Below are 25,016 nucleotides of genomic sequence, written 5' to 3'. Positions count from 1 at the left end.
TGTGCCTGACAGTCCATAGCGTGACAAACAGAGCAAACTCTAAGATGTACTGACATATATTCATATGAGAATGCAATTACGTAAAATAAACAACTTACACTTAGGTCGGGAAGAAAGTGAAATGTTTATCCAGACGAACCAGATCCTTGGCACAATGAGGGCATTTCAATGTGCTGTTAATACTAAAAATAAATGAAAAGATGTACTTTTCATTAACATTTCATACATGTATAATTAAACAATTAAACAATAATGCTTATACATTAGAAAAATTACAGCCCAGAGCTGTAAAGAACGATGAGGTGGAGCTCGTCACAGTTTGCCAAGTGGTGTGATTTTTTAAGATGCTGCTGAAGGTAGACATACTCCTTCTGAAAAAGTGGACATGTTGTCACTCTGTTTATAAATGCAGATGATGGCAAACAAAATATTTGTTTATATTAATGAGTTATGGAGGACAAAATAATTTTAAATAACATTCAATTATCTATAGATAAAGGATCATACTATAAATGAAAACTAGCTTTCAGAAACGAATTTCAGTTTTTTAAAAATACCTGGTAAAATATCTGGTTGTGTTGGAAATGACACCACGATTCAGGAACAGTCTTAAGTCGTGTACAAATTTCACAAAATAAATATTTAAATTGTTTGTTTACTCCATAATTTGTAAATATTATCATAGTTAAAACTTAATAATTAATATTTTTATAACGGATGTTTATATTTTAGTTTGAAAATCTAGGCCTAAAGTAACACAATAAAATCAAAAGCCTACATACTGGCCATTTTAAAATACATGAAAAAAGTCTCATTTTAAAATTTGAAAGTGACCTTAATTTATATATATATATATATATATATATATACTGAAAATTAAAAAATAATAAAATAATAATAAACATTAATAATAAACATAGCTACTACAAAAAATATAAAAATACATTATCATCATTAAGTTCTGCATATATTCACCAAAGTTTCAGAATGTAGATTACCCCAAAAAAGTACTTTCTTTCTTTTATTTTGGATAGCCCCTTGAGATGTACCATCTCATTTTCAAGGGGTTCTTTTCAATCACTAATTGAAAATAACACCAAGAGCCACACATGCTCAAAACAAAACAATGCACAATAATGTAAAAAACAAAAACAGCACAAAAATAAAAGACCAAACTCGACAGGACATCATTCACAGCATTTTCCCCCATAAGACCCACCACCTCCCCAAATTATACAATACATTACATGGTTTACATTGACAAAACAATAATAATAATAATAATAAAGCCTCATAGAATGTTCACATGACATTACAGCATTCTAATGTGCCCAAGATTTACTAAAATATGAACTGAAAAAAGGAATCCTCAATTAAAACATGTACATGGTGTCTTTAAATATGAAAATATTGCTGATTTAAATAAATGTAAAGATGTAATAGATTTCAGTGACAGTGGGAGGTTATTCCAGTCCATAGGAGCTTTATAACAAAATGCTCTTCTCCCAATTTCCCGTCGAATTCTTGGTGTAGCAAAAAATGGATGTAGCAAATGTCGTATGGGATAGGCTGAGATGTGTCTGACAAAGTATTGTTGAAGATAAAGGGGACATTTATTGGCATAATTAGTGCATTTAAAAATAAACATATACCAGTGATACCTTCTTCTTTCTTTAGGTTGGAGCCAGTCCAATTTTTTATAGAGCGTACAGTGATGTGTCACAAATGGATACCTTAAAACAAATCTACATATGGAATTAAATAAAAGATCTAGAGCTTTGAGAGAAGTAACACTTGATGTGTGGTAAACAATATCTGCATTATCAATTAGCGGTAATAGGAGTTGCTGTGCAATACGCTTTCTAGTACCAAATGTAAAACAATCAATTGAACGGTACAACTGACACAAGCATTGTTTAACTTTCTTGACTGTAGCTTCAATATGAACATTAAATGACAGCTCAGTATCTAACCACAGTCCCAGGTACTTAAATGCATTTACATTTACAAGAGATCTTCCATCATTCATGCAGATTTGTATTTCATTCGTGGTAACTTTAGATGGTTTCAGCTTAAACAACATAGTGCATGTTTTTTTCTCATTAAAAAAAGGTTGTGCTCTCTAAGCCATTTTTGGACAATGATAAAATCTGATTGTAATGCATTTTGTACCTGGTTCTTTTGGTTATACGATGCATATAGAACAGTATCATCAGCATAAAGATGGACATTACAGGATAAACAAATACAGGGCATATCATTAATATAAATAGAAAAAAGGAGTGGCCCCAGCACAGAACCTTGGGGTACACCTTTACCTATAATTATACTAGTGGAGCATGTATTTTGTGATGCAACGTATTGACGCCTACCATGTAAATAGGCATTAAACCATAATAAAGATCTTTGGCTTAAGCCAATCGAATACAATTTATCTAGGAGTAAATAATGATCAACTGTATCAAACGCTTTCGAGAAATCAATAAAGATAGCTCCAGTATATTTTCCTTCATCAAATGCTGTATATACATCATTTGTAAAGTTGAGGAGAGCTGTGGTGGTAGAATGATTAGGTCGGAATCCAGATTGTGCTGATGATAAGATACCATGTTCATCAATAAATTCACATAATTGCATGAAAATTAATTTCGCAAATATTTTTTGAACTGTACATATAATAGAAATAGGTCTGTAGTTATTCAAGTCACCTGGTTTTCCACCTTTGAAAACAGGCAATACCCTAGCCAGCTTCCAAACAGGTGGGAGTGAGTTAGTATTTATAGATAAATTATATAATTCTGCCAGGGGGAACATCAAGATATGTGATGCATATTTTATAAACTTGGATTCCATTCCTTCTTTCCATTACTTCGAAAGTAAACTTAATTATTTTAGAATCTGTTTCGAATTTTCAAAAACACCTGGCTACAGTGAATACGGCAGATTGCTATAATGAGTCGATTGCATATTTTGATTCCCAAATTCTTAGGAAACTCTTCGATTATTTTTGGAATCTCTTTTGAGCTCCACATATTGAGCTGGTTGAGGGGACGAGGAATAAAATAAAATAAAACTTTAGGTCATTACAAACCCTTATCTGTGAAAAAACAATGCTATAATGGCTGTTGGTATGGTAGTTAAATAATAATTAAAAAAAAGCATGGCAAAGCAGGTACGTTCATGCACGTTGATTTAGAGTCAAATGTAAATCGCAAGGTTTCATCAGTAGAGGGCACTGTTGCATCTCATACTGCTTTATCAGTCAGAGCAGAGATTTAATTGCAAAAATAGATTATAATTAATGACATAACAATGAACAATACTTTAACAGCATTTATTAATCAAGTTTAATATTCATTTAATATTCAAAGATGCCTTTATATTTTTATAAATTAACAATAGGCTACACCTAAAATAATGATTGGTTCACAATACCTATTTTATACAAAGCATTATAATAAAAAAAAGGCTGATTCAGCTTCCTCCGTTTACAGAGCTGAGGCTGAAGAATTGAGAAGAAGAAAATTGTAATCTTGTTATCTCTTTCACAACATTGAGAGTCAGACTGGATACTTTGGCAACCAAATTCACAGAGCTGATTATTCCAAAAACTAAGACATTTTTTATTTTATTTAAATATCTTGTGATACTTAGATGCATGTCTGAATATTAAACACATCTTTTGCTCTATATGGACAGACGAGGTAATTGACCTAACAGAGAGAAATAGGAGCTCATTATAAGGCTTTCTTTAGTATCAGAGCTTGGTTTTATGATCTGTTTAATACAATTCTGATTAATGGCACATATCAGTTTGGCAGAACATGCTGTCTGGTTTAATGAAAAGATTTACATGCTGCTGCATTGAGCGCAACAGTCTGATAAGTTGCATTACCTGTGCTTTTGTTAAATGAATGCTTCTCATCAAGGAGAACTTGGGTTATGAAAAGAAAAAGATACAAACACAACTACACGCTATAACCAATTAAATCAGTTATGACATTTTCAGGGTTCTCTATCAGCTTTTCGGAGAAACTATAATGAATCTAAAGCTTGCTGGCTTCTTATCTCAGTGGTGGTCTTGGATCTGTCAAATGCTCTCTCTTTTCAAAGATCGCTCAATCATCAGGGCCCAGATCTCCAGCTGTGGCCTGTTAATAGGGATCCCATTGTGTCTGCAAATCAGTAGGACACAAATGTAATGTGACTGCTCCCAATGAAGAAAAAATGTCAGCCCTGTCCTTTCTAGTATGCCACAGATTATCCTCTGGTTTAGGGCTGGGAAGAGAGGCTTATAAATTAACATCCACAATTATTAACCATAATAGCAGCTATAATTCTGGCCGATATGGGACATTACATGTTTTAGTTAGTGTAGAAAAGTAAATGGACAAGGAATGATTGCAAAGGAATGATCGGATGTCTTTTGAATATAATATGTAGTTAATATATGTCATAGACTGGTATTTGCTTTAGGACTCATGTTTTGTATTGGACATGGAGTCACACAAAAAGGAACCAAATCCTTTATTTTTTGTACTATTTTAAAATAATAATACAAAATAATTATAGCAACAGTGGTAACGGTATTTAATAAAAAATGGTCAAATGTAATATTAAACAAATATATTTTATTTAAAAATAGAAAAATTATTCATAATATTGAAAGCAAACTAATTTCCTTATGTTTAATATTAAATAAAAGCTAGTTAAATATATGTAGTCAGTAATAAGTTTTTATTTTTTATCTGAACTTCTATTTAATGCATTCATAAAACCTCTATTTAATGCATTTAATTTTTGTCTTGCATAGTTTTCTTTTTTTTTGGGATGACGTCATATAAAATTCATAGTACTGTATATTTATATTGACAGTCATTCTTTTTTATTAACGTATCTGAAATAGCCATTTTATATTGTTGCATTTTACATATTTGCCACTGTGAAGAGAAAAGTATCTTGCAATGAGGCCACAGAGACCTGGGTTCAACTCTTGGCTGATTAGACTAAAGCAGCGGGGACAAATTTGTTTGCATTTATTTTGTGATTTTACAGAATTGATAAACTTGACCTGTATGTATGATGCTATTAATATAACATCCATCCACCCACCATGTTTGGCTTCTGGCAGGTGATGAGACTCATAGGCAAACAAACCGCAGCAGATGTAGGATGGAGCGACAAGGAGGAAGTAGTACAGGAAAAAGTTATCCATTTTTGGGTCGTGACCCTCCAGTTGAGAACCACAATCTAAAGATACAGTAAGTTAAACCTTTCCTGAATCATGAATGTTGTGCAAAGTCCCTGTAATATTTTCAGCATCAACGTTGATCTGTTCCACCATCTCTGGCCTGCGTGGGAAAAATACCACAGTCAATACTGGCACATAACAAGTCAAAAGGATGTTTTAGAGGACTGAAATCTCATGGAAACTAAACAGTGCTTCGTCTAAGGCCAAACCATTATTGAACAGTCTATTGAATGAATCACTTTGTCTGAAAGCCTGTGAGAGAATCAAAGGAAAGGATCTGTTGAGGCCTGTGCTGTGAAATTGATAGAAAGAATCATGGAAACTCAAAACTGCTGGTACTTTATAATAGAGTTTATTGCCTGCAGGCTGCAGTGACAGACTAACAGCCAAATGCTGATCTTTCTGTCCAGCTTGACTAAAAACCATGACAGATTGAGTGCTGCATAAACTGCAGGTATACTTCAGTGCTAAATTATCAATCTCACAATTTTTTAGAACTCATATTAGTTTTCTTATATCACAATCCAGTGGATATAAGAGTGCATTTTAAGTAATATAATTTAGAGTTTATGTTGTCATTTTACCATCTTAAAGGATTCTACTTGAACGTTCTTAAAATATGGCAGTAAAAAGAAGGCATAAGCAACCCAAAAATGTCATGTCTGTCCGAACCTCTTTGACTTTATTTCTTCTGCAGAAGGTAAAAGAAGATATTTTGAGGAACCATTGTATGTTCCATTGTATGGATGAAAAAAGAGAAATTTCTGTTTTTTTATATTCTGCAGGAGAAGAAATAATAAATAATGACATTTTCATTTTTGGGTGAATTAACCCTTTAGTGTTCCTGTGGCTCAAGTGGTAGAGCATCGCGTTAGCAGTGCAAGGTTGTGGGTTTGATTCCCAGGGAATATATTTTAGGTAATAAGTCGCTTTGGATAAATGCGTCTGCTAAATGCATCATTTTTTTTAGGAGTCATTTCAGGTGTTTTTCTCCTCTTTTTACATCTTGAAATGTTTTAAACAAAACACTTTCTTTGGAAATATGTCCTCAATATTCATTTCAATCCCTGTTAGTTTTATAATATAACAAAAAACAGTTCTTTAGTGACATCATCTTTGAGGAAGTTACATTTGGTGGGTAACCAGCAGCAGAAATGTTAAGTATAGAGTGAGGGAACTATGACGTCAAAAACAGGAAGTGTAATTTGCCGAGATTTTCCTATGGGGTTTTAAAACATTTTTTCTTTCAATTTATGAGTAAAATAAAGCCTGTGGTAAACATGACTTGACGTTACTTTTGCGTTTTTGTTCCACATTGTAAACTGCACACACTCTATGAACCCAAACATTCTTATCAAGTTACTTATTAAAAACGTTCATCAAAAATGAACATAACTGCTTCAAAATGTGTGTTTTGTTTATGGATGTGCATAATTTACATTGTAGAACAAAACATAAAAGTATCATCAAGTTACCAAAGTTTACCAAAGGCTTTATTTTACTCATAAATTGAAAAACCCTATTACAAAAAAATATATATTGTTGTATTGCGCCCTATTCCGCAACAGCTAAAATATACTCTGCTGAATTCCTCTTGCTGATAAACACAGATGAAGCCTCACTAAAGTCATTACATTTGCTTCTGAAAATCAATTTTTTGTCTTTTTTCCCTTGCATTTTAAAACCTACCTCATTGACATTGAAAAGGAAAAAAACAGACTTGTGGGATCAGAGCGTTCTGCTTAGCTTGCATTACTGACTTGAATTTGATGTGCTACATTAGACAACGGGATTGCACAGCTCCCTAGTGTTTGGTCCGAGTACAAGAAGAGAATACAAAAGTACTCCGCTTTTCCCTCTCCTTCTGTTTTTCTGGAGGTCTTTTCAGGGTCTCTCAGATCCAGACCTCCGAATAATGCTCCCATAGTGAGGCGCTGCTTGTTGGATGCGCTTTCATGTCTTCTGACTCTCAATCTCATGTTGAGTTTCATTCATATTGCATATTGAAACTGAACTTTTTGTGATAAACCTTTGTAAAAGCACCACCAAACTTTCTTCTACGAGCCCCAGGATGGGTTCCCCGCTCCAGGTAACAAGTCCACTTAGAGAACCAGAGAGAAAGAGAAAGTGTTTGTCTGCATGTGCACAAGAACACTAACACATACTTAATGAATCATTCAAACCGCCCTGTATTGTCCATTAAGTGTGTTTCTCTCTTTCCAATAATGGCATTAATATTTAATGTGTTTTTGTGTGGGTATGTCTGTATACCCTGATGATGAGGGCAGGCTGAGCAATGCTGTGTCTACATTTTTGAGATGTGTTGTGATGCCCGGGCTGTTTATTTTAGAACGGGAAGATTTAACCGTATTGGCTGTTTGCATTAACAGTAACAGACAGTTTTGGGCCTGGGAGAGCGAGGCTACAGACTCAGCTCAGATTTGAAGAGTTATTTGCGTTGATGCATCCTCCACTTCACACCGTGTGCTACCCTGAGGTTTACACATCGCCTCAGGTATATCAAACACACATTAGATCCATTCCTCTTTCAACACCTCCAGGTTTAGCCTCTGCATCATCCAGATCTTTTTGACTTCAAGTCTCATTCTTTCCTTACTTGCCCTCTTCAAACTGACAACTTAAAGCAAATATATTTCTCTTTTGAAGTATTTTTACTTACCTGAGTTGATATAAGTATACATAAGCAAATGCTTTGGAAGCAAGGCGATGTGATATATTTAATAAAATGTATATGTACATGATTGCTTTAGGCACAATAACTAAATTGGATCCACCATTAACTTCTCATCACAAACTGCAAATGATTGGAGGCCATAAAGGATATGATTGTATAGATGATGTGCCATTAGTCGGGGAGAAATCTTTTTTCTCCACTGATGGTCATTCAAAAATAGCCATGTCATCTGTAAATAAAAGTTTTGCAACATAAACTACAATAATTATATACAAGATTGTGATGCTGCATATTTTTAATTGCTAGGTCATAAGGATGCTAAATCCTATTCTGGAGTCTAAAGCTAAAAGCATATTCTATTCTATTCTATTCTATTCTATTCTATTCTATTCTATTCTAATGAAGCTGAAGCTTATCCCAGCATTTCAGGCTGATATTATATTATATTATATTATATTATATTATATTATATTATATTATATAACTATAACTATAAACTTTTGGTCTGTACTGTATATACTGACTGTATGTTGCTGATTAAAATGACATTTTCAGTGCAGATGTGAGTACCTTGTTTTTTCATCATCTCAGTTTATGGCTTGCTTTATTGACCAGCTCTTAGTGGGCATGCAGCAAATAACTCATTTTATCAATCACAGTATGAGGTCAACTTTAACGAGACGATTGCAATGATGGTGTGTTTTAGTAAATGTAGATATGTTTTTAAAGCATTTAGAGAGACCAATTAAAGTGTTTATCCAGTTTTCTCCCTCTCTAGAAACTATTACCTTAACACTATGTGAGCGCATCTCTGTCCCTGCTAATGCACAATATGTCTTCATTTGCATTTTTATTTAGCCTGTAGGCTCTAATAGATGAAAAAGGAACGATGAGGGAGTCCCAATGCACACATGAATGCTGTAATTTAAGCTTGGTAAGATATAAGCCTCTGTTATTATTTAGCCAGGAGGATAATTTTTACAGAGAGGAAATAAAAAGCTGCCAAAGAAAAAAAGGTAATGAATATAGCAGACCGTTCTCATCCCAAGGCGTCATATACTGACCCTTTTGACATTTCGTCAACATCCTACGCACATGGCACCCTCTTGTGTCAATATTAGACGCAGATAAATATGGGCCAGAAGGCGCCTCCTAGCGGTCTAACCCTAACCCTAACCCTAACCCTAACCCTAACCCTAACCTTAACCCATAATCTGTGTCTCATATTGACGCTAGAGGGTGCCATATGCGTAGGATGTTGACGAAATGTCAAAAGGGTCAGTATATGACGCCTTGGGATGAGAATGCGTTAAATATAGATATAGCAGATTAAAAATGGTATAATGACTATATTAAGATAACAAATGAACAGATTCAGATTGAAGAAATTTAGCATTACATGGCTTGTTTACTAATGGATCTTCTGCAGTGAATGGGTGCCATCAGAATCAGAGTCCAAACAGCTTATGAAAACGTCAAAATAATCCACAAGTAAAGGAAATGTCTCCAGTCCATCAGTTAACGTCTTGTGAAGTGAAAATCTGAGTGTTTGTAAGAAACAAATCCATTATTAAGGACCCTTAACTTTAAACCACTTATAACTACTTCTTTTTGGAGCTTTTTGGACTGTTTTCGCTGGTAAGTTTCGCTTGATCTGTGCATATTTCTCTCCTGATTCAGACACAGGACATTTTCTCCTGATTCAGACACAGGACATTTTCACTGGAGAAAGCAATATACATAGAGGAAGCAGCATTTTCTCTTTACAAGGCATTAATGTTGGATTGGAGATGTGTCACTTAATTGTGGATTATTGTGATGTTTTTATCAGCTGTTTGAACTCTCATTCTGACGGCACCCATTCACTGCAGAAGATCTATTAGTGAGCAAGTGAAACAATTTGAAGTGTTACAATATTTATTAAGCAATTTGTACTGAATATCAGACATAACTGTTATGTATATAAATAATTAAACCCAATAAATGAATTTAGATGTATGCATTTTATCAGACACTAATAAATAATGAGATGGTAGAACATACTTTGATAACAGTGCATATATGTATGAAGCCCTATCAGTGAGTTATCACTCAATATAAATGATCAGTGCTCCGCGTAGCGCTAAGAAAGACATAGAAGCGAGTGCTGACTCCCTCGAAAGTCAGTATCTTTACCTTGATGATCAAAAAAGTGGCTGCCATAACTCAGGAATTGCACATCGCCAAAGGCCTTCCTGCTGTTCCGGCCTGATCCCTTATGCTTTAAATATACCTGCTCTCCATTCCCACCTGCTGCTATCTCTTGTTCCCTCCTTGCTTTCTTCTACGAGGACAGATAGGACTCGTCTTGTTTTTCATGATAGAGCAGTCTACAGTGTTTCACCTCAAACCAAGCACAAAATCCTCAAAATAGCATAATATCAATGGGAAGCATATTACTTGTTGACATTTTTTAAAACGCAAGCATACTGGATGAATTATAATAGCACAGAATGGCCCGAAGAACCTCACATGTTGTCTAAAATAACAGACAGATGTATGCAGGGACAGACTCAGTTGATATCACGTTATATCCAGCTGAATGTTATGGAACATCTGAAATCTATACAGTTGCCTGCAGTTTTCTGGCGATGGCATGCAACTCTTGGGCATTTTCTTTCCAAAGCACGTACAGTACACATACAGAACTTCTTTATTGATGAGATCAGTGCAGAATATGAAAAAGCATGATATTCTGTGATGGATCCATCTCCATGATAGCCTGTGTGCTCTTGAAACAGAAAGGTTTGTGGTAAATAAACATACATTGTGTGTTGTTCATTTGATGTTTTGAGATACAAATAATATTGTGGTGATCTCATTTTGCCATTTTTAAATCAATCAGAAACTCATCCCTCAAATCAGTGCAGGAAACAGAAAGCCCATAGATTCCATCTGTGCATATACTTACAGGACATACAAATGTGCCCTTTTAAGTAAAAATGGATCCTGATATGATTTCTACATGAAAAATTCATGAATAAATATAATACTATGATGTGGTTTTTATAAAGAAACACCTTTTTGAGTGGTTTTGAGCATGTTAATGCAAATGTAAGATTTAAAAATATTTGTATTGGTATACAGTAAAAAGAGTTGTGCTGCTAAATATTTTTGTGGACGGATTTAATTTTATTCTTTGATTAATTGCATTTAAAAATTAAGAAAATATATACATTTTAAATTAATAACCACGTTTAAAAAAATAGAAATACTTTGTAAAATTATAAAAGTCTTTAATGTCAGTTTTTATTATGCATCTTTGCTGAATGAAAGCATTAATTTCCTTCAGAAATCTTACTGATCTAAATATTTGAACATTAGTGATTTTAAGAAAATACTGATATGATAAATCAATGCATTTTCTGGGAAAATGCATCCATTTTCTAAGGCCCATTTTTGGAGTTTCATGCATGCAACCCAAGCAAACTGGGACTGACTCAAATTGCATATTGCTGTCTTTCATGGTCACCGCATCCTGGTAGCAGAAACAAAGGCATTCTTCTGTATCATAATTCAGTGCTAATTACAGTGGTGCTTTCTATTAATTAAAATATCATAGAGACTTGAGACTCTATTGACTCTGACCAGCAAGCAGACAAAATACAATATTCTAAACATTAAATGTAATGATTACATTTACAGCACCTTCATACATTGAATGAAAACATAAAAAGCAAAAACAGTTTTCTCTTTTTTTTTTTCTTTTTTTGTATAATGTTTAAAAATCTTTCAAAAATGTTTGTAGAAAGGGTACATCACCATCTTGCTTGAACCAAATTGGCATAAATGCACCTGACATCCTAACAACATCTTCCTAACTCATAAATACAAACTTTCCAGGAGCATACTTTTTAGTCAATGGGTGTTTAATCATTGGTTATACTGTATAAAAATCACAAGTAGTTCCAGAAAAGAATAAGTGATTAATAGCTGAAGCGAAATGAATTGTCTCTTTTTGGCTATTCCTTACTCGTTGTCCTCTGGCTTGGCTTCAGACTTTCAGATCCGAAAGTCTCAATTCTATCCAAACTGCCTTTTATGTCTCCAGGGTTCAATATCCCACAAATCCATTCTTTCTGTTCTGTTCATTATGAGTCTGTCTGTATCAGAAAATCATGTGGTAAGCTCAATTCCACAGGCCTAAACTCATCTCCTGTCCAAATGCTATGCCGCACTGACCCTGCATTGGACTGCTGGATTTAGACGGCGAGCTTCATCACGAACGCAGCACACCTGCTAAATCCGAGTCTCATCCCAGTCATCTAACTCGCATTGCGACATTCCTTTGCTTTCCAGCAGATTTATTAATCTCTCTCTGGTGGAAACTGTTGTTATCAGCACTGGAGCAAAACAGTAACACTCTCCAAGTCACGGTGGCAGTATTTGCATGGGCTCCCCGTGTGTGTCTATCCTTCCTCTTCCTGGCTCCGTAAAATTCCGTGCGAGTGAAAAATGGGAACGGATGGGATCATTGGCCGTGCATCACAGAGCATTCCTTTTTTTTTTTTTTTTCACTGGCTGAGCGTCCTCATCTGTAGATAGCAAACAATGGAATGTGCAGAAAGCTCTCTGGTGAACAATAGGTCAGTTAGGACAGCTGATTAATCCTTGAACATAAATCCAGTGCTCAGTGCTCAGGGTCAGCCTAGGTCTCATATGATGGATGTGATCATTCTGTGTGATAGTGTGCAGAAGGGTGATCTATAATGCCTGCTGGATCACTAAGCTAGACTGGACATATGGAAACCTGCATGTAGTAGTTTCAAAGACCTGTAGGCTGCACTGTTTCACTTGCTGCATAGTCAGAAAACAATCAAACAGTGAGGTTGGTTGATGATTGCTGTGGTGAACTGAAAGCAAGAGGACAAACAATCCTGTGTGTCTCAAATAGATTCGTACACTTGCTCTGCTGAATAATTCTAGCAATTGATTTCCAAATGTGTGATTTGAGCAAAGCGCCTGTATGTATGTGAAATGACAACGTGTAATTTCCCACTGGTAGTGGGAGTTTGTGGATATGTGTGTGTGTGTCTGTGTGTAGCTTGCCTTGTCCTTTCCTGAAATGCCACTGGCAGTGCAGTGGTCATGTCAGCACCCATTAAAACATCCATTCATCTCTATCAGCTCTCACCTACTCTGCTTTGCCTGCCACTTTGGTGAATCGTGTGTGATTGTGTGGAACTAAAGAGAATTAAGCTGGATATTTACTTTAAAGGAATGTTCCGGGTTCAGTAGTTAAACTCAATCGACAGCTTTTGTTGAATGCCGCCAGGTTTCAAAGAAAAAAGGTAATTTGTTGTAATTATAATCAATAATAACATAAAAAACAATTAATAATAATAATAAATAATTGTTGTTGTAATATGTTTATATAGACTACTATTTTTTTCAGTGCTAGCTCATTTCGAGGCATCGCCAAAAATATTGCTTCAGTAATCGCTCTGACCGATTCAGTGAGTTAATTCACTGAATGATTCGTCTGACTGATTCAAATCGGTAGCTTTTAAAAGGTTCATCAAAAGAACCGAGTGATGAGTCATTTGTTAGTGAATCGAACGCTGTATGTGTGTTTTGTGCTTTTTGTGAGTACAGTTCAACAGTAAGATGCATTATCTTCACATTATTTTACGGTAGGATGACTTTTTATATATTATCACATATATTCATGATGATTCATTTTACGTGCCATCGTATCATAAGTGCAATAGAGATATACTCGGAAATGTTTATTGATTAGAATATATTATAGGTTTGGCAGTCAATGAGCATTTTTTCAAACAACATTCGTTCTCGAATTAGTAAAAAAAAAAACTAAAGGACAAAGCGAGATTATTTTCTGTTTTATTCAAAACTATGCTTCAATGAGAACTTTTAAGTCTGTATGTCATACAACTTTGACTATATTTTAAAAAGACTAGCCTAATTATCTTGAGTTTCCCACCTGCATGCTCACATAAAGTCTCTCTGCACGTTTCTCTATTTTTGTCTCCTTCTGTAAGATGTTGGTTTTTATTTATTCCCTCTATTAAGCATGGTTTTACAGGCATAGATTGCAAGCTGCAGAGATGTGTGTGGGACAACAAAAAAGCTACAGTAAAAGACGATACCTATCCAACACCCCACATACTGTACCTTACACAGTTCATAAGACTAGACTAGACAACTTTCCACTGCTTTGTTTTTGTAAATTGTAATTGTCAGGGACAGATTTACACAGTTTTGTTAATAGCAGTCAAACCCCTGAAGGGCGGAACAGCGATAGGACCAATTACAGAGCTGCCTGGCCTTGAAGTAATCAAAATTATTATATGAAAACAGCTCATTCCCCTGTGTATTATTCAGTGTGTGTGTTTACCGAGGAAAGTGGGTCATGTTGTGTTAGAGAATGGGATGTAATAAATTGCTTTCAGAAGTTTGGTGGCATGAGTTCATGAAGTTCATCTTTTCTGTGTGTTGCTGATGGTAAATGTTAGGTATGTAGTGTTAAAGGACAGCAGATTCACAATTTTTAATCAACTCCTACTTTAAAGTTGTTTTGACTATGTATTGAAGTAATTTTTTTATATAGGAAATTGTATCATACTTGTTACATATGGCAAATGAAAACCGCAGATCTTTATTCCAGGACCCAGTGATCTCAAGGAAAGCTGCTTGAATTGGGTTTTTAAGGTTTTTTTCTGTTTATAATTCAGCATTGAATCTACAAATGCTTGTTCTTGCTGCATTAAATATGATTTGTTATGATTTTTTAAATGTAATTTTGCTTGCATTGCTGATGGTGCTAGTTCCTTTTCAGGAACTCGAGCTGCATCGAGCGCTTAGGGGAACGTCCCTGACGAGACCGTCTCTGAATATTGTGTGCAATCTGTCCAACAGAAGGGCGTGACGTCACGGGCGGGGTGACGTAGCGACCAGGAAGCTATAAAAGCACATGCCATGCAGCTGGCTTCAGTTTCGCGTCTGTCAGCAAGCGCTCTGTGTGTGCATGTCAAAAGTCTGTCCTGTTGTTCCTATTTATTGTTGTCTGTCTCTTAAGCATTAAAAAGATCGCTAGAACAGCTCAATATACCAAAAGTAAAAGCAAAGACCAAACATGTGAGGGGCGATGCTAAGCCACGTTATAGATTGTGTGTTCCTCCCTGCCCTCGCTACATTACGGGTGGGGATACACACAGTTTGTGCGTGGCTTGCCTGGGATCGAAGCACACTGAGTCGGCTCTCGAGGGGGGCGACTGTCCGCATTGTGAACGATTGCCAATGCGGACGCTTCGATCCTGGAGGGCTTTCTTCGAGGAGGGAGCCTTCACCAGCATTCCCCCCGGGTGTTGGTCCTGCTTCTGCCGAGGCAAAACGGCTGCTGCACTCGTGGGGTTCGCAGGTGGATCTGTCAGAGGTAATGGAGACGGGCCAGTCCTTATCTTCTTCCTCATCTGCCAGATCCGGCGCCCAAACCCTGGGTTCGGAAGCACGCTCGTTGGTTTCTTCCCCCAGGGTGAGGGATCAGCTCTTCACCTCTCTTCCTCCGAGGAGGTTGATGTGGAGACTGTTGCTGGGGATTCGCCACCCCTGTCGCCCCAATATGAGGAGCTTTTGGAGGTGGTTACTCGCGCGGTTGATAGATTAAAAATCGAATGGCCCGCTGAGAAACATACTGAGCCGCAGAAAAGTAAGCTAGATGAACGCTTTCTGCGGCCGAGGCAACCACCTCCACATCGGAGCCTTCCATTTTTTCCCGATCTCCACGACGAAATTGCGAGATTGTGGAATCACCCATATTCGACCCGCCTCTTCGGCCCCGATTCACTATATTATGGCAACGTGATGGGGCTGGGAGAGCGGGGTTATAGAGCGGTGCCACGGGTTGAACAGTCGCTCGAGGGCTATCTGTCGCCTGGGTCGGCATCGTCTCTAAAGGCTCCGACGTTGCCCACCAAGCCTCTCAGAATTACATCTTCGCTGGAGGGCAAAGGCTATGTGGCAGCAGGTCATGCTGGGGCTTGCCTTCATACTATGGCGGTCCTACAAGCATATCAGGCCGACCTGCTGGGAGATATCGACGAGGGGAGGGGGATCAAGTCTGATGATATTCAAGAGCTTAGAAGGACCGCTGATCTCTCCCTCCGCGCCACTAAAGAGACCACTCGTGTAATTGGGCAGTCTATGGCAGCCTTATTGGCCGCTTCTGGCCTGTTTGGTGACACAGTCAATACTTTCGTCGACAGGTTCCAGGAGGCACGTAAACAGGCGTTCCAGAATTTCCTCTCTCGTCGATCTCGTGGTGCATCTGGGCGGGAGATGCCCACGCCACATGCCGGCTCCTCATATCGGGAAGCACAAAAGCAGAGTGAGTCGGGGACTTCCATATCTAAGCCTGATTTAAGAACAGTTATCGAGGCCCGGAAGACCTCGACAAAGAGATCCTGACGCCAGTGGCATAGGGTTCCAGAGGGCAGCCCCTACTGGGGTAGAGTGCGGTCCACCTCATTATACGGTGCCCGCCTCACCTCAGTGCGGTCAGGAGGTCGGTCTGCCAACCCTGCCAGAGTTTCAGGGTGCATCGGCCTCCAGTGAGCGCTGCTCCCAGTTGTTTCTGCCCGCGAGCGAAGCAGACCTGGGATGCTTGCCGCCCCTTCGGGGGCCTCTTACACCAGAGGTCATTCTCAAGAGACTGATTCCCTTAGTAGATTATTTAGCAGCGTGGAAACTACTGCCAAATGTATCTCATTGGGTCCTGCATACAATAGAAAAAGGCTACTGCATTCAGTTCGGTCATCCACCACCGAAGTTCCTTGCACTCTCATCCCGCATGTTCACGAAATGTGTAGATGCGGCTCTGGTATCCCTCCGTATGCAGGACATCTGCATTCTAAATTATATCGACGATTGGTTGATTCTAGCTCAATCAGAGCAGATGGCAGTTCGACATCGAGATGTCATTCTCGCACATATGGGGGAGCTGGGTCACATCAGTCGAAAGAGTCAAAGATTTGGGTTTGGTTAAGAACCCTTAGTCAAGCAAAATACAAATGGAGAAAGCAGTAGTAATGCAATGGCTTTCTATTTCCATTGTCTTGAGTAACTGTATGTACTGTATAAATGCAGTTATAGATGGTTAATGTGGTTTTGGCATCTTTATAGTCAATGTTTGTCTTTTTAATAGGCTAAACTGTAAAGCTTGGACTGAAAAAATAAACCAGGTTTATGAGTATATATAGTGTTTTCCTCCTTCTGTTGTACGCTGTTAACAAATGGTTCTTCTAGCACTTTGACAAATGCACCACATGGTGCAGAGACCGCCAGCTTGACCCTGTTAACTGCCCAGTTGGTACAGTTCTGGAGTTTCTACAAGCAAGGCTCTCTGCAGGGTTAACCCACTCCTCCTTAAAGGTGTACGTGGCGGCCATAGCTGCTTACCATGTCCCTTTCAATGATCAGTCAGTGGGTAGACACCCCCTAGTTACACGTTTCCTCCGCGGTGCACTGAGGCTGAGACCTCCAGTACGATCCCGTGTTCCCCCCTGGGATTTGGTTGTGGTTTTAGAGGCTCTTTGTAAAGCTCCATTCGAGCCAATACAAGACATCTCAGATAGACATCTGACGCTTAAAACTGCCCTGTTACTGGCTATCACCTCGCTAAAGAGAGTTGGAGATCTTCAGGCCCCCTCGGTGGCCCCTACTTACCTAGACTTTGCCCCTGTATGGCCAAAGCATTCTTATACCCTCGAGCGGGTTATGTTCCGAAGGTTCCCTCTGTTACACCACAACCTATCCTACTGCAGGCCTTCTGCCCTCCTCCCTTTCGGGAGCCAGACCAGGAAAAGTTAAATTGTATATGTCCAGTGGACGCACTCGCACTGGACGCATATGTCCACAGAGCTGCCCTGTGGAGAAAATCCGACCAATTGCTTGTTTGCCACGGTCCTCCTAAAAAGGAGTCTCCTGCCTTCAAGCAGACCCTATGTCGTTGGATAGTCGAGGCTATCAACGTCTCCTATGAGTCCTCTGGTCTTCCCCTTCCTTTGGGAGCCAAGGCTCACTCCACTCGGGGTATTGCGGCCTCTAAGGCCTTCTCAGCAGGTGTGTCCCTCCTGGACATCTGCAACGCTGCGGGGTGGTCCACGCCCTCTTCATTTGTCAGATTTTATGACCTTGATATGCGAGCCACTCCGGGCTCTTCTGTTCTCTCGCCTTAGCTGTGCTCTTCGGATACACACTAGGCAGGGATTTAGAAGTCTGCCAGCATGGGCACATCGTTTCTCAAAGCGCTCGACGCAGCTTGAGTTCCTGAAAAGGAACGTCTCAAGGTTACGAATGTAACCCTGGTTCCTTGAAAGAACGAGACGCTGCGTCGCAGAGCCATACTCCCGGCACCCCTGCCGGCGCTTGCTTCCCTACTCGAAGCTGAAGCCAGCTGCACGGCACGTGCTTTTATAGCTACCTGGTCGCTATGTCACCCCGCCCGTGACATCACGCCCTTCCGTTGGACAGATTGCACACGATATTCAGAGTCGGTCTCGTCAGGGAAGTTCCCCAAAGCGCTCGACACAGCGTCTCGTTCCTTCAAGGAACCAGGGTTACATTTGTAACCTTGAGACGTTATTCACACATGCTCGTTTAAATGCATTGTTTGTTTTGGTGGCTTGGTTAAGACAATTGCTGTGCGAATCAGGTATATTTATGCAGAATAACCAATTCAGAGATTCTCAGGGCCACTTCAGAGCTAATTATTGTTGCATTGACACAGATTTCTCCTTTCTGTTACTACGTCACAGTAACATGCATTTCTTTAGGCGGCCAGCAATGCAGCTTCTATCTGTATACTGTAGTTGAGGAAGAGGGACAGTTTGTGTGTGTCTTCTCAAGAGAGAACGTTACAGATAGTAATTGGCTTTAACTGTCACCCCCCATTTTTTAAATAGGCATTAAAGTGCACTATCCAAACTAAAATTGCTGTAATTTATGAACACTTTGGAATATAAACATAAGGTTGGTCTCTTTTTAAAGAAGAAAATCAGCAGATGTTGGCAAAAGTAGAATTTTTCAAAAAATTGAAGTATCAAAAAGTTATAGAAGTTTAAATGTACTATAAATAATATGTGATATATTAATTTTATTATATTTTATTTATTATAAATATTTTGCATAACAGGTTTTACTCTAAAATTGGTATAAAATTAAAGCCTTGTGTCTAAATAAGTTATGTTATAAATTTGAAGTTGATATGAAAAAAATTGAGGTTCCTGTGAGATTTTATTTAGGGCGTCATACCACACACAGCCACTGGGAGTCATCAAAACTATTTTGAATTTTGCTTAATGAATTTTTCTCTAGTTTTCTCTGTGAATTTTACTTCTATCTCAAAAAATCCTGAGACTCAGACCTTTCCAATTATATGTTTGTTGCCAAGATTATAAAAAGTTTTGGTTCTAGAAGACCGTAATGCATAATGTTTTATGACACTTGACCCTGCCCACTAAGGGGGAGGTGACAGCCATTAGATTTTAAAGTACCATTTCCATGGTAAAGCAATGTCCGATTTCAAAATGGTTTTCACAGGATGAATCTTGGGCTTCTAAGCTTTCAAATGATATATGATTTATGATGATTACTAATAGATTTTATAGAGAAAAAGACAACAACAAAAAAGAGTGCCAAGCGTCCCACAGGTGGGACGGTGACAGTTATGGGGTTAAGAACCCTTAGTCAAGCAAAATACAAATGGAGAAAGCAGTAGTAATGCAATGGCTTTCTATTTCCATTGTCTTGAGTAACTGTATGTACTGTATAAATGCAGTTATAGATGGTTAATGTGGTTTTGGCATCTTTATAGTCAATGTTTGTCTTTTTAATAGGCTAAACTGTAAAGCTTGGACTGAAAAAATAAACCAGGTTTATGAGTATATATAGTGTTTTCCTCCTTCTGTTGTACGCTGTTAACAAATGGTTCTTCTAGCACTTTGACAAATGGTTCCTGGTGGTACCATTAGTTTGCCATTTAAAGACTATTCTGCAATCAAAGCTCAAAAGTTTCTGGGCCACAAAAAGATTCTTTGCTAAAATGTGAAGCAGTGATGAAAGTGCAGTATGTTTGACAGCTGATTCTAGGTTCAGTTTTTTTGTTTTTTTTTTGCATACTTTATGTATATATCAATATGTACATTGCCGTTCAAAAGTTTGGACACCGTTTTTGATAGAAGTCACTTTTGCTTACCAAAGCTGCATTCATTTGATTAAAAAATATAGTAAAAAGAGTAATATTGTAAAATGTAACTAGTACAATAATAATTTAAAAAAATCTGTTTTAAATTTTTATAATTTTAAAATTTATTTTATTCCTTTGATGCAAAGGTGATTTTTAAGCAGTCATTATTTCAGTCTTTATTGTCACATGATTCCTCAGAAGTCATTATAATATGCTGATTCGGTGCTCAAGAAATATATATATAAAATATTTAATAAAAGCTTAAAAGGACAGCATTTATTTTTCGCCTTTTATCAATTAAATGCATCCTTGCTGAATGAATAAATATTATTTTTGTTGATGTTGTTTTAATTGTATAAACTTGCATATTTTTGGCAGACATTCATATCTGTCTGCCTCGATGTCAAAATAGCCTAAATACAGTATGTACACTGTCCAACATCGGCAGGGCCTGTCTGCACTATAAGATGTACTTTAAAGTCTGTCTACCGACATTAGTGCAAAGCATTTCCTGTCCTCTGTCATTTACTGAGTCAGCAATATCTTGCTAATCTTACCTAAAAATGCTGAATCTTTCTGCTTGCATGTATTATTGTTGAATTATATTTCAGATTATACCTTAATGCTTTAGAATAATTGTACCCTTGCCAGGCTCTTCTAAAGCAGATCAGTGCAAAAAATGTGTGGATTCTTCTGTCTGACAAGCTGTCTGTAAATCTGTGTCACCCATTAAGGAAGCCACGCTGTCACTCAAACTCAGGTTTGTGTGTAATTTGAGGTGGAGTCTACCACAAATAACAAGCATGCCATCCAATGCTGATATGTTGCAAAGACTACGCGGTGAGCTGTTTTTAATGAGTTGTATGTATCTTCTTCAAGACGTTTGTCCCAGAGGAGACATCTAACTGTCAAAAATGTGTCTCTTTCTTTCTGCTTTTCTCTCTCAAACTCACAAAGCATTGTACAGTGCTGTTTCTCCAAAGATGGATGACGTTGTTTCAGATTTTGTATTTTTTATATTTACTGTTTACGAGTGGTGGTGCTCCTGCACCTGTACCAGCACCAGCCGGGTGTTATAAACCTCCATGGCAAAACCTGCACTGATTATTCTTGCATGACAGTGTTTTAAAGCAGGGGAACAGAGTATTAGTCCTGAAGATGGCAGGAGAGCTGAGACAAATTAAAATCATCTGCTGATTAGAGAAATACGGCACCCAGTTCCATCTTCGACGAATGGAAATCAAAGTGCTCATTACTCACACGCTGTTAGGATCCATTTTAAACGCTAATCTTTTAAAAGAGGACAGTCATTTCAGGAAATTATGTCATGCTTTGTGAGGCCTCAGCAGTTTTTTTTCCCTTAGTGGAATTTCTGCTTCTTCTGAAAACAAACGGATATAAGGTTGGCTGATAAAACCTTTAGATTTTTCTTTCTTCTACACTATTGATTTCTGAATAACGAGCTGCCTAAAACTGGCCAGATGCTCCGAGCTCAGCGTTTAGCGGATCCATTAAATCTCCACTGGCACAGATCTGCTCAAAGGGTGGAGGGGTCTGTCTCTTGAAAATTATCTCTGTGTGTTTGGCCCGCTCTTTGCCTTCCTCTCTAATTATTTTCTTAAATTGTATTGTTAAAATACGGCAAAATCCCCTAATTCAAGTCATACCCCCTTATAACCCTTAAATAACTCTTACAGTAGTGTGATTCTAGTGGAAAAACACCAAATAACATGGTTAAATATGACACCACTGTATATAAGTTTTACCATTTGTCTTAATGCTGCAGTGCAGACCACATTCGTAAGTGAACTGAGAGTTATGTGTGTGTTGATTTCTGTATGAAAGAGCATTTGTGTGAGATTATGGTTTTGGGCTTGCCTGTGTGTTATCTAGGATTTCTTTTGTGTCCTGTGTTGTATTTGAGATTTGCACTCTTAATTAGATCGTGTGAAAAAACAGATTAGGACTATCTAATTTGAACACATCCAGAGTTAATGAACCCAAAAAGCTGAATTCTGATCAACTTCATTTTGCAGTGTGTTGGTAACTCTTTTTAATTTGTTGCTGGATTAAAATATGGCTCACACTTACAAAACCTGTGTAGATAACGTCTGGATCATTTTTTTTTTTTTCAAATAAATGTATAACAATCAATTTGACATTCATTATATACATTTATTTAATGTTCACAAATGAAGCTTTTGCCTTTTCGAAATCCTCAGCCTTAGTCATTGCTGGAAAATGTGTTTGAAGGTCACTGCAGTCTGCAGTAAAGCTTTTACCACCAAAAGTCCTTCAGTCTGGTCTCAGTGGTGCAATTCCATCTCTGTTACACAAAAGTTATGTCGAGCACAAGCTAGCAGATGACAACATTCTGTGTGACTTGAAGCTCTTTAAAAGATTTGTGTCATTTTAAGGGGCAGGCTGAGCTTGTTAATGAACATTAAAGTATAGAATGTGCTTTTAAATGATCTGTGTGCTTTAAATTGCCTCCGTGAACTCATTTTATTTCTTTATCTTCTGTCTCGTAAGAGGGGAAGAGAATCTGTGGTACCTTTGTGAAGTTATCCACACATCTGATGCATACTGCACACATACTGTACAGTTTTCGGAAAACAGCAAATTGATTGGCTTAACATAATTTTCATAATGCATGTGTTAAGAAACTACCAGGCTTCTACAAAAAACAAAAACAAAACAGTTTTAAAATGTTAAAATGGCCAACTGTTGAGTTTTATTTCCCATACTGATACATGTTGTCCTGTTCCTCCATTACAGTGTACATTGTGCAATAAGGGTTTCAACAGGCAAAAGTGATTATGGAAGGAGAAATGTTTGCCTTATTATGTTGCTTGCCAATTACTGGGATATCTTTTCAGTTTATAACCGTGTGTGTTTGTGTTGATGTGGCATCAGACAGGTGTCATCCTCTTCATCAGAGAGATGCCTCAGAGCTGAGCTATGGAGATGCCTGCTTATGTGCTGTGGATGAGAAAAGCACAGGATAACAAGGTCCCTGAAGCCCTATTATTTGGGCTGATATTAGAAGCATTTGTGACTGTGTGTGGAGTCTGTTTTCCCTTGTGTGTTTGTGTGTGTGCATTGCATGTGAAATCTGTGTTTGTCACTGTCAATTCAGATGAGCTTTGTGTTTATTTGATGATTAAACCATCTCTCTATTCACTTCCTTTCATGGCTGTTACAGTCAAGTAATGATCACGCGTTTCTGTTCTCCTCGGTTTACACTCCATCCATCAATATGTTTTTGATTTGGGACTCAAAATCAGTATTAACAGACTGCTGCTTAAAGGGATAGTTCATCTAAAAATTTAAATTGTGTCATTACCTGTCCGATTTCAATTAATTTGATGAATGCTTGAGTATTTATGTTGTAAAAGGATACCATAAAAGCATCACCAGATGACAGAAAGTGAGTTTTTTTGGGATAAACTATTCCTTTATCCTCCATGTAGCATCAACTAGACATTTTAATGGATTGAAATTTGTATTTTAAGATACAAATGTAGAATTTTTCTGCAAATATAATAATTCTTTTTCCGTTAAATGGGTTGTTCTCGACCAGAATTAGCTGCAAAGTAGACCAGGGAGACAAAAATAGACCTGAACAGAAAAAGGTCTAGTTTACATTTAAGCTTTTTCAGGAAAGAACCACCTATTTAGAGAGGACGAAATGAAAAATGAACAACTGCTGTTGGTTTTTACATTCCATCTGATAAAGGTTTATCTGAAATAGTTCATGTACCACAATAACAAACCAATCTATAAATACACTACTGGGGTCAGAATACTTTTATTCAGCAAGGATGCATTCAGAATGGTTTATAAGTGACAGTAATGATATTTATTATGTTACAAAAAAAAACAACAACAAATAAATACTGTCCTTTTTAACTTTCTATTGATCAAATAATTAATATATTTAATGGGAGACTGAAGACTGGAATAATGGCTACTGAAAATTCACCTCTGCAATCAAAGGAATTAATAACATTGTAAAATATATTCAAATAGAAAACATTTATTTTATATTTTTATAATATTCCACAGCATTACTGTATTCACTGTATTTTTGATCGAATAATGTAGTCCTGGTGAGCATAAAGGTCTTTAGCGACCTCAAATTGTGTGGTGATGTCATACTCTTATGACCATATCGTGATTACAGACAAGATCAAATTGAATTGGCTGCCTTGCTTTGTAACACCCTGGAATATGTAAATGTTCATCGCCCTATAGGTACAGTAGATTATACCCTACATGAAATGCATATCTGTGTATCCCCCACAGAGCTGTTCTGTTAGGATCTGACCTTTTGCCGAGATCTTTTGTTCTGATTTGACCTTACAAAGTAAAGTGAGATGGTTTTGCCTCACTGGAGCACTGTCTTTTCTTTCAGTATGCAGTTTTTTAACCTTCATAAGAGTAACTTAATGTAACCCATCTTGAATATCAATCTCTCACGTGCTTCCTTTAGAGAAAGCACCCATCCTTTCTCCCTAGAAATCGATAAATATGAAAAAACAAAAACAGAACAAAACAAATCAAGCTTTGCACCATCGCCTGAACATGTTTAGCAACACAAAACATTTCATGTTTGAAATACAGCTGTACTTGAGCTGGCTAGATCCAGTAGAACTCTTGCACCTCTGACAGTTCTTGGGCAGTCAACGTGATGTCCCTGAGGACCTCTGGCTGGCCCTGCAGTGCACCTACACGTCTTTAGTCATGTTCTTCCTGTTTGAACACAGTTTTCTGATTCCTAGGGAAGCAGAGAAAGGTCATTGGCTCACTCGTAACCCGTGTTT

General features: G+C 37.6%; 1 long non-coding RNA gene across 1 annotated transcript in view; it reads left to right on the top strand.

Annotated features, from left to right (window-relative positions):
* Positions 1 to 13,536: 13,536 nt before the first annotated feature.
* The window catches only part of LOC132115754 (uncharacterized), a 37,886-nt gene continuing 26,406 nt past the window's right edge, over positions 13,537 to 25,016 (top strand). The window contains exon 1 of the long non-coding RNA XR_009425557.1: positions 13,537 to 13,618. This is a non-coding gene — a long non-coding RNA (uncharacterized LOC132115754). The remainder of the gene's footprint in view (positions 13,619 to 25,016) is intronic.

The sequence above is a fragment of the Carassius carassius genome, chromosome 35 (assembly GCF_963082965.1).
Source record: "Carassius carassius chromosome 35, fCarCar2.1, whole genome shotgun sequence".
NCBI classification, from domain to species: domain Eukaryota; kingdom Metazoa; phylum Chordata; class Actinopteri; order Cypriniformes; family Cyprinidae; genus Carassius; species Carassius carassius.
The sequence above is the reverse complement of the archived record's forward strand: the minus strand, read 5'-3'. Positions and strand labels throughout refer to the sequence as shown.